Source organism: Callithrix jacchus, chromosome 6 (assembly GCF_049354715.1).
Source record: "Callithrix jacchus isolate 240 chromosome 6, calJac240_pri, whole genome shotgun sequence".
NCBI classification, from domain to species: Eukaryota; Metazoa; Chordata; class Mammalia; order Primates; family Cebidae; genus Callithrix; species Callithrix jacchus.
In genome coordinates this window covers 19,156,030-19,170,726 of record NC_133507.1, presented here as the reverse complement: position 1 = coordinate 19,170,726, position 14,697 = coordinate 19,156,030, and the positions used below count along the sequence as shown (strand labels likewise).

Genomic DNA, 14,697 nt, shown 5'->3' with positions numbered 1-14,697 from the left:
GCTGGCCAGGGGGAGAGGGGGAGAGAGCAAGTGGGGCCAGAGTGGACTCTTCTTTGTGAAATCCTAGGATAAAGAGAAGTGACATGGGTAGGGGGTGGGGGGGAGAGATGTGTGACTGTAGATGAGGTGAAGGATTAAGGCATAGGAGGATGTGGGGTACCCAGACACAGGGAAGGAGCCAGGGCAGGACGCAAAGGAATAAGTAGTGGGGTTGATAGTAGGCACATGGGGAATGGACCAAGGGAGTGGGTACAGATTTCCCAGGCTGGGGCAGGGGAGGGCAGGGCTGCTTCAACGAGTGCCGTGTAGTGGGAGGACAGGAAGCGTTCTGAATTTCAGAGGTGACCTGCTTCTGGGTAACGGCAAGTCTATGAACTGTGTTGTGATTTTATAGCTAGAGAATGGAGTCATGATGGGAAGTGATGGCTTGTGAGCGCACGGCTCGAGGACCAGCCCCACCAGCTTCCAGAGGGAACCTGATGGGTCTCAAGGGCCAGCTTGGACTTGGTCCTTGTAAGGACATTCCGACGTGCTCCAAGTTTGGCCATCGTCTTTTACCAAACACATGCAGGACTGCCTTCCCAGTCTGGAAATGTGTATCCTTGCTGTCCCATCCCACCCAGAATGGGATGGGGTCCCAGATGGCATTCCAGGTACCACACCGAAGATAAAACCACACATAACCAAGAGTCATCACAAAAGTTAGAGTTTCCCATTCAAATGTGGAGGGTGGACATTCCTGCTTTCTGTAGTTCATTTTGATTCCATGTATACAATTTGCTGGGGGCAGGGAAGTAAGAAAAGGGAAGATAGTTGGGTCACAATGTGATCACTTATTCTCAGCCTCTGACTACACTAAAAATCCTCACATTTCCAACACTTCTCTTAGTACTCCCAGAAATAAACACACAATAGATCACATATATTTGATATCAGAAACTCCTTTACATTGGTGATTGTGAAAGAGGCCAACCCACTTTTTTTTGAGACAGGGTTTTCAGGCTGGAGTACAATGACGTGATCACAGCTCACTGCACCCTCAACCTCCTGGGTTCAAGGGATCCAACTCAGTCTCCCAAGTAGCTGGGACTACAGCTTACACGTGCCACCGGCTGATTTTAAAAAGTTTTTGGAGAGACAGGGTCTCACTATGTTGCCTAGGCTGGTCTTAAACTCCTGGGCTCAAGCAATCCTTCTGCCTGGGCCTCCCAAAGGACAACCCCATCCCATCTCTGTAATAATGCCTGTGACTACAGGAGTGAGCCACTGTGCCTGGCCTCCAACCCACTTCTAATGTTCTTTTACTTCACTTACAAACACACACATACATACACACACACACACACGCACACACACACCCCTATATATATTTATGTATATATATATAAAAGATAATACATACTGGATAACAATTCAAGTAACACAGAGAATGAATGACAGAAAAGACAAAAGGCCTCTGTACTTAGTGTAGGCACTAGGAATGGGGGAAGGGTCAGGTCTGTGAGCTACACACATTAATGAGTAGTAATAAAAACCAGCTATTTTATCTTTTGAAGGTACTGATTCGACATATATTTGGCAGTGCTTTGGCTCTGATGTCCTTTAATCCCTCCTTTTCAGAATCCACCCCAACTTCCTGCTGCCACCTTACCTCCCTGATTTAAGGGTGCAATTCTTCAAATGCCTTCTTTCCAATTCTAGAATTTTTAATGTAGCCTTTAGTGATGCAGCAGTCTTGTTTTCTCATTATTTTCTTTGCTAACAAGCATGTGTTGGGCCCCAAAGTGATAGAGGCTTTCTCGGGCTAGCCTGGCCACCCGGAGCTACTCACAGCGTGCTTCCTTGGGAAAATCCTTTCTGTGTTTTACATGAACTATCGGGACATGCTTACCTGTAAAGTGGGGGTAGGGGTGAGCCTCTCCATCTGTGCTACCAAAAAGAACTAGCCCCTCGTCCTGCTTGCCCTGTTACTAGGGTAGGCTTTGACTCTGGTGCCGCAGTGCCTGCATTCTAATCTTGGCTCTGAGGCTTACCAGACCTGTGACCTCTGGAAAGGTATTCCACCTAAACGAGCTAATAGTAGGTGTAAAGTGCTTACAATCATGCCTGGCATATTGTATGTGCCATATAACAAAAGAGCTGAGTAAGGTTAGTCAAGAAAGACATTTGACTAATTATTGGAGCTGCAGCCTCCCTTGAGGCCAGTGAAAGCTATGGGTCCTCTTCCCAGAAAAGTGCATATTGTAACCTTCTGCACAGTTTCCAGTACCCCTGACCCTCAAAGCCCACCCACACACTGCAAGAGTCCAGGACCCCTGATTTCAACCCTCTGTTCTTCTCTACAGTGACATGAAGATCTCAGGGCTAAAATTCCGCGGCAATTCTTTAAGCATTATGTTCCCACTCGTGGAGCTACTGAGCGGGTGCCTCTCTCTCCTCGTTTTAGGTTCCGCTTTTGGAAGAAACACTACACCTTTCTTCCCCAAGGCCCTTTTGACCCTTGCCAGTTTTTCTTTTGCTTCAGGCCAAATCCTCCCAGGGTCACCTTAAGACAATCTTTTAGGGAATTGTTCCGATCCTTATCAAAGGCTCTGATGGTCCAGCCCATCTTCTGGGCTTAGGGAAATGAGATCAGAGCATGGACGAGTGCCTGCTGGGTTTCCACCAATGGCCACACAGGCTGGGCTGCTGCACCAGCCCAGCTCCTCACCCTCCACAGCGGGGCGATGGCACAAACTGGAAAAGGCCAAAGATCAGAGAAGCCAGAGAAATAAGGAGATTACCTAATGCCCTCCTCACTTGCTCGAGAAGTGACTTTCCCAGGGTCACCCAACCGCTCCCAGCAAAGCTGAGAACCTCCCAGCTCAGTACTTTTGAGTCCCAAAGTGGTCCGCAGACATGACCATGCGTGTGAATTAAACAGCAGATCCAGCAGATTTGCTGAGGAGCCCGGGGTTCCGCATTTCTCACTCACTACCAGGTAACACGGATGCTGGTCCATGGACTGCACATGGAGTCTCGAGGTTCACATCAAGGTTAATGAACTGTACCACCCTGGTTAAAGCCTCTTCATCCACACTGCGGGTGGCTATTTAAATGCCCTTTTTCAGGAAAGCCTCCCTGCCCCCTCTCAATGATTACTGGCTTCAATGTCTCTGTACTTATTCCTTTGAACCATTTATAACAACTGTAATTAAAGAGTATTTGTATAATTATTAGTTTAATGCCTGCCTCCCAGGGAGACTGCAAGCTTCACGAGGAGGGGACCTGCACGGTGTCTAGCACATCACAGACTGCCAATGAGGGGCTGCTGTGGTCTGGAACAGGCTGGGCCAGCATCCTGGAGTAGGCAGGTAAGCTTTACACATGTGGGAAACAAGACTCCGGTGGTATCAAGGCCGACAATGACATTTCTTAGCTTTAAAATTCCCACCAGTTTCAAATATATGCCAACTAAACTTTAAGCAATCTTTGCCCATTAAAGATCCCCTGCATCTTCATCAAGTGCAAAATAGCCCTGATCTCACAACAGCCACTCTGCGTGGGGAATAGTTAGGCCCCGAAAATAAGCATTCCCTGATAGGTCTCACAAGCCCTCTTCAGGCACACTCCCTGACCAGCCTCCCTCTGCTGCAGACCCACAATGCCTTCTTCACTTTTTCTGCTGCTGTCCTTTTGAGGAACCCCAAAGTGCTGAATGCCCAGCTCTTTGGCACTGGCAGAGATATCTGACCACCTCGTCGTTTCTGGGAGGCAAAGTCTGAAGTCAGACAGCCTGGGTTTGGATACCAGCTCTGTGCCCTTGGATGAGTTATTTAACTGCTAAATGAGAATAAGCATGCAGGAGCCAGCATCTGCGAGGACTAAGAGAGACAAACAGACAAAGCACGCAGCGTCATTCTGCTCCAGGATACACCACGATTATTATTCTCCCTATATCCTGAGTCCAATTCAAACCTATTGTTGTGCACGAGTCTCCACCCAGGGGCTCCGCCCCATTCAGGATCCTCTCTTCCCAGCCCCCTCCTGCCTCACCTGTCTGGAGCTTGTTTGAAGCAATGACTCACAGCACAACTCTGCAGCTCCCATCAATCACCTCCTGTCCCTGCCTGTGTCATTCATGGGTTCCTTCTGGGAGGCAAACCCTTTTCCTAATGCCCAGTAAATTCAGCAAGTATCTAGTGAGGGCCCACTAGAATCAGAACCTGCTCTAGGCACAGAGGCTCAGCAATGAACAAAGACGTCTACCCTCACAAACGTTCTAGTACTTTATTTTTTTTAAGATGGAGTCTCGCTCTGTAGCCAGACCAGAATATAGTGGCACAATCTTGGCTCACTGCAACCTCCACTTTTTGGGTTCAAGTGATTCTCCTGACTCAGCCTCCTGAGCAGCTGGGACTACAGGTGCCTGCCGTTTTTAGTAGAGAGGGGGTTTCACCATGTTGGCCAGAATGGTCTCCATCTCTTGATCTCGTGATCCACCTGCCTCTGCCTCCCAAAGTACTGGGATTACAGGCATGAGCCACTGCGCCCAGACACATTCTAGTACATTTAACCCATGGATGAAGATCAGTTCAGGCCTCGGGCCTTTACATTCCTTCACTTCTCTCCTGACCAATCCTAAATAAATCACACACGAGTCAAAGTGTGAAGAAAGCATTCCAGATCAAAAAATGGCGCAATGTGAAAAAATCCCGATGACTACACTGCTCCTCTGACTGTTGGACTTTGAAGAAGTCAGTGTTGAAACCGCCTGAATCACCCAGTTCCCCCTAGTTATCTCACTGGCCAGTCACATCCTCCAGCACAGTTTGTGTAACACATCTGGAAAATAAGGCGCCCCATTAAACCGGTCTCATGTGTGTGGTGTGAGCCCGTGGGTTTCACGCTCTCATCGCTACATTCTCTGAAGTGAGCTTGATTTGGGATCCCCAGCAGTAGCAGGGACAGTGGCCTTGTAGAAATGGCACTGGGAACACACTGAAAGCTCAGATTTGAGTGCTGGTTCTGCCCCTTACTGGGTACCTCAGTTGCTTTCAGAGAATCTCTAAGGCCCTTTTCCAGCTTTGAAGTCAAAGGGCTGAGATCAACCACCATTAACACCAGACCCAGCCAATTCACAGATCCCTTAATTCAAGACCATGAGTCCCTGCCCTGGGCATGGGAAGGGTGAGCAAGCCGTATGAGAAGCCAGTGCCAAGCAGCACTGGTGGGCCAGGGAGCCTTCCCCTGTCTCCTCCAAGATGTGCTGGACTCCTTTTATTTACTTATTTACTCCCTTCTAGAAAGAAGTTGTGCTTCTTTCCAAACTCAGCTCTGCTAGAAATATCTCTGGGCCACAAGGCAAACTAAAATACAAGTGCAAAATCTCTGGTGGTCCCATTAGTTGCCCTTCCTCCAACTCGAAAACCATTCCAGACCTTGTCCGTCTCCTTGTCTCCAGACAGAGAGCCTAAAATAAGTCTTCTGTAAGTCTCCTGGTAGGAAATGCCCGGTTGGAATGGAAACGACCCAAGCCCTGAACAAATGGCCCGCTGACCACACACATCATGGGCTGAGGATTCACCCAGGTATCAGCTCTCAGGAGAAGACACACAAATGAGCCTCGGTCCCCACTTGAACTCACTGCAGCCCCCTCCACCAAGACACAGGCAACTAGGCCAGGCTGGAGGAAGAAAATGTGGCCCAAACATCCAATTCCCCCTACCCCAAATAAAGCAGCTCTAGCCTGGCTGCCCTTAGGCAGGAAAACCAGCTCCAGAAGGTCACTGGACCACCAGTGTTGCTGATAAAACCTCCGAGAAAGTATAGAAAATAAGATTCTGTTTAAAACAAATGAGACGGAATGGCCATTCTAGGTTTCGGAAGTCAAAAGCAGACAGCCCCATCCACTTTGATCACATTAGGAATTCCCTCTTATCTAATGAGTTAAGAACCATTTTCTTCTTCCCCCGCCCCATTGGTTCTCTAGGGCCCCTGGTGAAGAAGCAATAGGGACACAGACCCCCAGTCCTCTACTTGGTAGAAATGAACGTTGGTTTTACTTACACGTGTACAAAGGCAGGACTGAGAGGGCAGCTTCAAAGCTGGCTGAGTGACCCCCATGAGCACAAAGTTCTCTGTACAAATGTACCCTGTAGGTCCATATCCGCCGGAAGTTTCCATTTTGCACAGAAAGAAAGGTGCTCAGGGTGCCCATCGCAGGTGCACCCACGGCCTGCAGCTCAAGGATGGGCCATGATGTTGGCCCCTCACTGGATTGCCCCGCAGGCCCCCCTGAGACCCGGTAGGATGAGCACCTCAAAGTGTCCCTGTGAAAAGGCACCCAGGAGGGGAGGGGCAGTGGCTCACAACTGTAATCCTAGCACTTTGGGAGGCGGGCAGATCACGAGGTCAGGAGTTCGAGACCAGTCTGGCCAATATGTGAAACCCTATCTCTACTAAAAATACAAAAATTAGCCAGCCATGGTGGCATGTGCCAGTAGTCCAGCTACTCGAGAGGCTGAAGCAGGAGAATCACTTGAACCTGGGAGGTGGAGGTTGCAGTGAGCTGAGATCGCGCCACTGCACTCCAGCATGGGTGACAGAGTGAGACTCCGTCTCAAAAAAAGAAAAGAAAAGAAAAGAAAAAAGAAAGAAAAGGCACCCAGGATGCTGCTACATGTTGTCCTAACCGTCTGGCAAAGCCTAGGGATACAAGAATGACCCTTTCGATTGTTTAAAACCCACACAAGCACCTCCCTGGCCTCTTAAATCTTTCCAAACTACAGCTCAGACGGGAGGAAGCAGTTACAGCGCCCATACAAGTCATCTGAAAAGGCAAGTTGGAAAAAACCCGATACGCACTAGTTAGCAAGTCCGCGGTTAAGGGGGCGGTGGCCCTGGGGCCGGATCTGCGGGATCTGCGTGCCCCGGGTGGGGAGGCTGGGGCGGCCCCGCCGGTCCCCGAGCCCGCGCGCCCACCTGGTAGTCTGGGGGCCCCGATCTGACGCCGGTGATCACGCCCCACAGCTCCATCCAATTAGGAAAATGACCGCGAGAAGACGGAGACAGGGCGACGAGGAGGAAGGGGGGCTGAGCCGCGGGAGGCTCCACACCGGCTGTGGGGACCCGCCCGCCACCCCCCCGCCCCCCGCCAGACAGCGCCCGTCCTAGGTCCCCGGCCCGCGACGCACCGAAGCCGGCCGGTGGCCCCTCGGGGACGCCCCCAGCCCGCCAGCGGCGCGCTCAGCCTCCCCCACCCCCGGCCGGCCGGGACGCGCGGCCACCGTCCCCCCCCGCTCCGAGAATAAAGTTTGTGGGCAGCCGTAGGGGCGGGGCGGCGAGGGGGTGAAACTTTGAGTCCCGGGCCGGGTGCGGGGGGAGCGCGACCAGCACCGGGACACCCACGTGCGGGCCCGGGAGCCGCCGCTGCCGCCGCCGCCTCAGGGCCTCCCGCGCCGCCGCGGCTTTCCTTTCATTTTTGCTTCGGTCTCTCTCTCAGTCTCTCTCTCTCTCTCCGTCTCTCATTCGCGCGCTCTCCTCCCTCTCGCCCTCTTTCGCTCGCTCCCTCCCCTCCCCTCCCCCTCCCTCCTCCTCCCCCTTCCCCCACCCCAGACGCCATCTCTCCCTCTTTCCCCGGCTCTCCCTTGCTCCCTCCGGCTCCCCGGCATGAGGGAATGTGGAAGTGAAAGGAAAAGACGACATGTTTGCAGCGCGACGCGGGCCTGCGCGCGGCCGTCCCCGGAGAGAGGCGGGGGGCGGGTCGGCCGCGGCCGCAGCGACCCACCCCCGCGCCCCCCGCTTCCCCGCCGGCCCCGCCGCCGACCGGAGCTGCGAGGCCGGGCCCGGGGGCCGCGCGGGACACTCACCCTGGGTCCGGGCGCGGCTCCTGCGCTGGGGCCCTCGGCGGCCCGGGCCGGGTCGGGCGGGTCGGGGGCTCCTGGCTGTGCCCACCGCCCGGGCTGCTGCTGCGCGCCCGCCGCCCGCCTCCACGCGCGCCCGCTGCTCCCGCCGCCCTCCCTCCGGCTCCTCTCGCTCCCCCCTCCTCTCGCTCGCTCGCTCGCTCGCTCGCTCTCCCTCCCTGGAAGAAGGGAATGAGGCAGGGCTGACGTGAAGGGATGCAAAACAGCTCCTCCTAAGCAGCTCGCAGAGGAAGAGACACAGAAAAGCAGCCCTTTTATCTCTCTTTTGTTTTCTCACTTCCTTCCACCCCCGGCACCCCCCTCTCGCCAGCCCAAGTTTTCTTTTCTCTTTCTACCGCAGAGGATTTTTCCTCCTTTCTCTCTCTTTCTTTCGGTTCAACTCTCCCACTCGAATTGAAAGCCTGGAGGTGTTTCTTTCCCCTGTTTTTTTCTTCCCTCTTTTCTTCCTTCTTCCTCCTTTCTTATTTCTCTAAAAGGGTTTTGTTTGCTGTGGGAGTTTCGTTTGAAAATCAAGTCACGCCTTTTTTCCTTCTTTTCTTTCTTTCTCTTTTTTTTTCTCCTCAGCAGAAAAGGGGAACAAAGATGAACTGAAGCGGGGGAGAGGGGAGAGGCAGAACCTCGCTTGGAGATGGGGGGCCCTGCCCGGCCCGGCACAAAGGGGACCCGGGGGCCTGCTCCCCCTCACCGGGAAGCCGGGGGCGCCCTCGGGAGAGAAGGGGGGGTGCGGGGCGCGGGTGCGGCTCCGGGTGCCGGTTCCTTCCCCAGTGCGAGCGAGGCCCGCCCCTCCCAGCCAGAGGTGGCGCGGGTGTGTGCCCCACTCACTTCTGTGTTTTAAAGTAGGCAGATGGGCCTGGAACACACCTCCCCGCAGAGCACTGAACACGACCAAAGCCTTTCAACAGCTGTGAGCCGAGCCCTGGACGGCGGGACTCGAGGGAGCGGCGCGGGCTCCGAGCGCCAGGGCCCGGGTGGGGAAGGGGCTCAGGGCAGCTTCTGGGAACCGAGCCTCGGGGCGCCCTGCTGGGGGGCGCAGTGCTCTGGGGCGCCGAGGCGTGGCCGCGGGCAGCGGGGAGGTCAGGTCCCTCTGGGCTCCCCTTGGGGCCGCGGGGTTCCTCACCGCCTCGCCTCCCCCCAGCCCAGGCGCAGGCCGGACACTAGGCCTCCAGCCTCCAGAGCACCCGCCTCTCGGAGCCGCTTCTCTCCTCCGATGCTGGGCGGGTCCGGAGCCCTTGGACAGAGCCGGGCAGAGCCACCACTACCAAGGGTCAATGATTCATGGGGCGCCCAGGCGTGCTCCCAAGACCTGCTCTGTCCTCGGGCTCTCCGGAAGAGTAGGGGAAAGTTCCCAGAGGAAAGTTGGTCACATTTCTTATTTTCCCAAGTAAGTATTGAGCACCTGCTCGATGCCGGGCCCTTGAACTGGGGCTGCAGCCAGGGACAGAAACGTGAGATCTTGGTGGGCCCCGAGAGCAAACGCAGGGAACAATGCAGGGGAAGCCGCGGCTCAGGACCAGGTCACCGGAGGAAGGAAAGCCTGGATCCTCGCCCTCCCTCCTCTCTTCCTTCCCTTCCTTCCTCCCGGCTGCATCTCCTTGGCTCCACCCCTTCTCCTCATCAATTCCTCCCACACTTCCCTGCTCTCCCAGGCTTTTCACTGGAGGGTCCCTTCTCCCAGGGAGGAGCAGATGCTGAGCCTCATTGTCTCTCCCCCAGTGACTGCAGCCTCCCGGGGACAGGCCTGCCACTCCTCACCCCTCCCCCTAGCCCTGAGGCCTGGGCCTTTAGAGACAAGTGCCCCAAGGCCACAGCCCCTCACCCCACCCTAAATCAGCTCCTGGTGCTCTGAGCTATGACTCCAGTCACTCAGAACACATTTGTCTCTGACTAGGAGTGAAACAGTAGCCTGAGAGTTTGGTTCAGCAAGGACACCATAGTTTTTTCACATCAGCACCCCAAGTCCCAGTGACCCCAGAGCCTTCACCCAGATCCAGCAGGAAGCCACATTTCCGTCATCACCTGCGCGCTCCCACTTAGTACGCCCAAGTTGTATCCTCCAAAAAAGCAAAATGCAGCTATTGGAGCCAAGCATTCATTTGACAAATGCTTACTGAGCACCTACTCTGTGCCAGCTAAGGTGCTGGCTGCTAAGGACCTAGTGATCAGCAAGACGCAGTCCTTTGGCCTTTTGCTTTGCAGGCAAATGGGCAAGAAGAGAAGGCCATGGGCAAGAAGAGAAGAGAAGGCATATCTCATATGCCATGAGATATAGGCAAGGGTGAACCAAGGAAGCTCCCGAGAGGGCGCTTGGACAAGGGTGGCCAGGTGTGGCTTCTTGGAGGAGGTCATGTCTAGATTAGTCTGTGCCAGCCTAATGCATGGAGGAGAACAGCCTGTGGGAAGGCTCCAGGGCAAGATGGTACATTATTACAGGTTCTTGGGACTGTCCAGAGTTCAAGTGTTGACTGCAGCGTAGGATACAAACTAGTGGAGGAAGAAGAGTAGGGAAAAGGGGAGGGTGTCAGGGAAATGTTCAGATTTTAGCCCCTCCCGCTTGCTAACTCCATGAATGTAGATGAATAACATAACCTCAGTAAGTAACTGAGACTTAATTTCCGGGTATATAAAATGCAGGTAAGAAGACCTGTGGATTGCAGAGACCTGCTGCATATTCCTCGGCAAGTCAACCTCTCCAACTTTTCTGTAAAATAGGGATGAAAATACCTGCTTCACTGTGTTGTTGTGAGGCTCAAATGAGCCCACACCTCAGATGGTGTCTGGTACATACGCACCAATCCCTGGTAGCTTTTTACTGTTACCCTAAATCCGGGAGTGACTGGGTGGTGCCCGGGTGACCTGGAAATAAGATTATGTTCAGAGTTGAAACCAGAGTGACTCACCACACCAGAAACATGATGAGCTGGCTGAGGGGAAGCATTCCTTCAAAGATGACCAGTGTCCCAGTGGGTGGCTGGTATTGGGGAACACCCACATCTGATCAAGATGGCTGGGTGGCTTCTCAGGAACGTGACTAGAACTTGATGATGGTGGTTACCAAGGCCCAGCCTGACCAGCAGAGTTGTAGCCTGCCCGAGGGACACATAGGAATCAGGAGATGATGAAATCCAGGAAGGCCCCTGGAAATCCTCATGAAATCCAGGAAGGCTCCTGGGAACAGGCACCTGGCTATGTTTGCTCAGGAGAGAAAAGTAATCACAGAAGTTCACGCTGGAGGAGCAAGGGAAGGATGGGGGGTGATTATTGACTTTTCCACAACCGGATTCCAGGCTCCCAAAACCTCTTAGTCCTTTGGTTGGATTCTTGGTTCTCCAAGTGACCTGCACATGAACTTGGCACCAGCCAAATGTCCTCCAGGATCCGGGCAGATACCACAGCTCTAGTTCCTGCTTTGTAAACATTTTACACTTCTGTTATTTCTTTACAACACAAGTTCATTGTGAGAGAATTTGAATATCAACTAAGTGAAAATGAGAACAAACCCTATGTAGAAACATATTTCGGTGTATATACTTGGACATTTTATATCCCAGTAGCTACATTTAAATGCACATAATAATAAAACTGTACAAAATCAGTATCATTAAACAAATGATGACTATATGTATGTTATTTTTACAAAAGTAACAAAAATGGCATAACCCTATACCTACTGAATTGCAACTACCTTCACCCAGTAATATATCACAGATTATCTTCTGGTCTGTAAACATCCATGTTCTTCTTTGGAGACAGGGTAGCTAGGTTTACGTTTGTGTGCCACCATGCTTGGCTGTATTTTTTATTTTATTTTTTGGCACAGACTGGGTCTTGCTATGTTGCCCAGACTGGTCTTGAACTCCTGGGCTCAAGCAACCCTCCTGCCTCAGCCTCCCAAAGTGTTGAGATTACTTGCATGAGCTACCTTGCCCAGCCCACATTCTCGTTCTTAGTAAATGATATTATTCCCTAGTATGTATATGTCTTAATTTGTTTAAACGATTTGTTAGACTCATGGGAAGTTTGCATGTTTTTTGCTTTTTTGAACCTGCATTGATAAACATACCTGTACAGCCACCTTAGTGCTAGGCCAGGCTGAGCATTTTATTTGAGGTAGGTATCACTGTCATTTTACAGATGAGGAGGCTGAGGCACAGAAAAGCTTAAAAACTTTACAAGTTAGGCCGGGCGTGGTGGTGGGTCATGCCTATAATCCCAGCACTTTGGGAGGCTGAGGCAGGTGGATCACAAGGTCAAGAGATCGAGACCATCCTGGTCAACATGGTGAAACCCCGTCTCTACTAAAAATACAAAACTTAGCTGGGCATGGTGGCACGCGCCTGTAGTCCCAGCTACTCGGGAGGCTGAGGCAGGAGAATTGCTTGAACCCAGAAGGCAGAGGTTGCGGTGAGCCGAGATTGCGCCATTGCACTCCATCCTGGGTAACAAGAGCGAAACTCCGTCTCAAAAACAAACAAACAAACAAAAAACTTCACGAGTTCACAACCATGGAACATTGCAGCCAGACCCTTGGGAGTTCCCTTTCAGCCTTTGTTTTCCCCTCCTGAGAGTCCCCTCCACTTTCCCCACAGTTTTGTTCTCTTACAGATCACCTCCCTGTGAGAATCTTTCTGGACAGGTGACCCACGTCCATCTCTGACACCTTTCTAACTTCAGTAATGCCCACCTTCTGGGGTTGTTGGGAGGAGCCTATAATATATGATGTGTAATATATGATACTGCATTTTGTAAATTTCAAAGCCTGTGTGAATGTTAGAAGGTCCCAGCGAGGCCCTAAGCTTGCAGACATCACCATTTAGCCAAATCCCCTGACTTGCCCAAACCCAGCAAGGAATCCTCCAGATTCACACCAGAGAGAGAGAAATCAGCCTTTTTGATACAGAAGCAGTAAATGGCCTCCCCTGGGCATTTCAGACGCCCTGAAGCCACCCCTGTGGAGCTGAAATTCAAAGGTAAGTTTATAATTATAAGGCTTATTAATCCTGATTTCCCCAATGGAGGATGCCTTCCTGCTGCAGATCTTTCCAGAATGTTCTAGCATCTCTGAAAATCCCAGGAATCTTGTAAGCTGAGAAAAGGAATGAAATGCAGCTCTTCAATGTTTTAATTGACATGTTCACTAGAGTAACTCCCTGGGAGATTAGCAGGTGATTATTAATATCTTCTTTCATTGGTAGAACCAAACAAACATTTTAGAAGACATTATTGGCTTTGCAATATCTAATATTCGTTTTTTAATATCAAGCCTCCCAACAGGAATCCAGCCAATGAAAGGCAAGGACCCCAGGGTTCAACTAGACAGGCGCTGCAGGAAGCGGAGTTGGACCTAGGGCTCCTAAAAGGCTGGGCTTAGCGGAAATGGCATGGAGGTTGGGAACTGGAAGAGTCACTGAGATAAGCTCTAAGTGCCCACAGAAGATGCATTGGGCAGCAATTCAAAATCTTAAGAAGAACTGGGCATCGTGACTCACACCTGTAATCCCAGCACTTTGGGAGGCCGAGGTGGATGGATCACTTCAGGTTAGGAGTTCAAGACCAGCCTGGCTACCATGGTGAAACCACGTCTCTGCTAAAAATACAAAAATTGGGTTGGGCGCAGTGGCTCATGCCTGTAATCCCAGCACTTTGGGAGGCCAAGGCGAGTGGATTACGAGGTTGGGAGATAGAGACCATCCAGGCTAACGTGGTGAAACCCTGTCTCTACTAAAAATACAAAAAAATTAGCCGGGCGTGGTGACAGGCACCTATAGTTCCAGCTATTCGGGAGGCTGAGACAGGAGAATCACCTGAACCCGGAAGCCAGAGGTTGCACTGAGCCCAGATTGCACCACTGCACCCCAGCCTGGGTGATAAGAGCAAGAGTTCAGCTTAAACAAACAAACAAACAAAAAACTAGCTAGGTATGGTGGCGCATACCTATAGTCCCAGCCATAGGCTGAGGCAGGAGCATTGCTTGAGCACGGGAGGCAAAGGCTGAAGTGAGCCAAGATGGCACCACTGCACTCCAGCTTGGGTGACAAAGCAAGACCAGCTCAAAAAAATTTTTTTAATTTAAATTTTAATTTAAAAATAAAAAACAAGCCGGGCACAGTGGCTAATGCCTGTAATCCCAGCACTTTGGTAGGCCGAGGCTGGCGGATCACAAGGTCAGGAGATCAAGACCATCCTGGCTAACATGGTGAAACTCTGTGTCTATTAAAAAAATTAGCTGGGTGTAGTGGCGGGTGCCTGTAATCCCAGCTACTTCAGAGGCTGAGGAAGGAGAATAGCTTAAACCTGGGAGGCGGAGGTTGCAGTGAGCCAAGATTGCACCACTGCACTCCAGCCTGAGTGACAGAGCAAGACCCTGTGTCAAAAAAAAAAAAATCCTCAGAAATATAGTAACAATTTAGGAAACTCAAGGTTTTCAGGGAAAACACAAGGAAAGCATAAGTCTATGTGGATAGATGGGATGAACATGTGACTTGCAAATTATTATTCCAGGAGTAGTGAAAGGGTGCATGAAATCATCCACCTCGTCTGACCCTGTTGGGATCGAGGCTACACAATTGCATGTATTTATTCCCACCATAGATCGAGCCAATCAGTTAATCGTATACACATAAATTTAAGAATAAAAATATGCCAAAAGAGGCCAGGCACGGTGGCTCACGCCTATAATCCCAGCACTTTGGGAGGCCGAGGCAGGTGGATCACAAGGTCAAGTGATCGAGACCATCCTGGTCAACATGGTGAAACCCCGTCTCTACTAAAAATACAAAAATTAGCTGGGCATGGT

General features: G+C 51.7%; 1 protein-coding gene across 6 annotated transcripts in view; it reads right to left on the bottom strand.

Annotated features, from left to right (window-relative positions):
* Window positions 1-7,978, bottom strand: part of ZNF710 (zinc finger protein 710) — an 84,480-nt gene extending 76,502 nt beyond the window's left edge. For 2 of the 6 annotated variants that reach the window (XM_035303829.3, XM_054257247.2), the window contains exon 1: window positions 7,851-7,978. The gene's annotated coding sequence lies outside the window, so the exon portion shown is untranslated. Of the gene's footprint in view, window positions 1-6,048; window positions 6,991-7,389; window positions 7,545-7,850 lie in introns of those variants that run through there. The other 4 variants (XM_054257246.2, XM_035303830.3, XM_035303831.3 and 1 more) reach the window with 4 other exon arrangements.
* Between the last annotated feature and the right edge of the window lie 6,719 nt (window positions 7,979-14,697).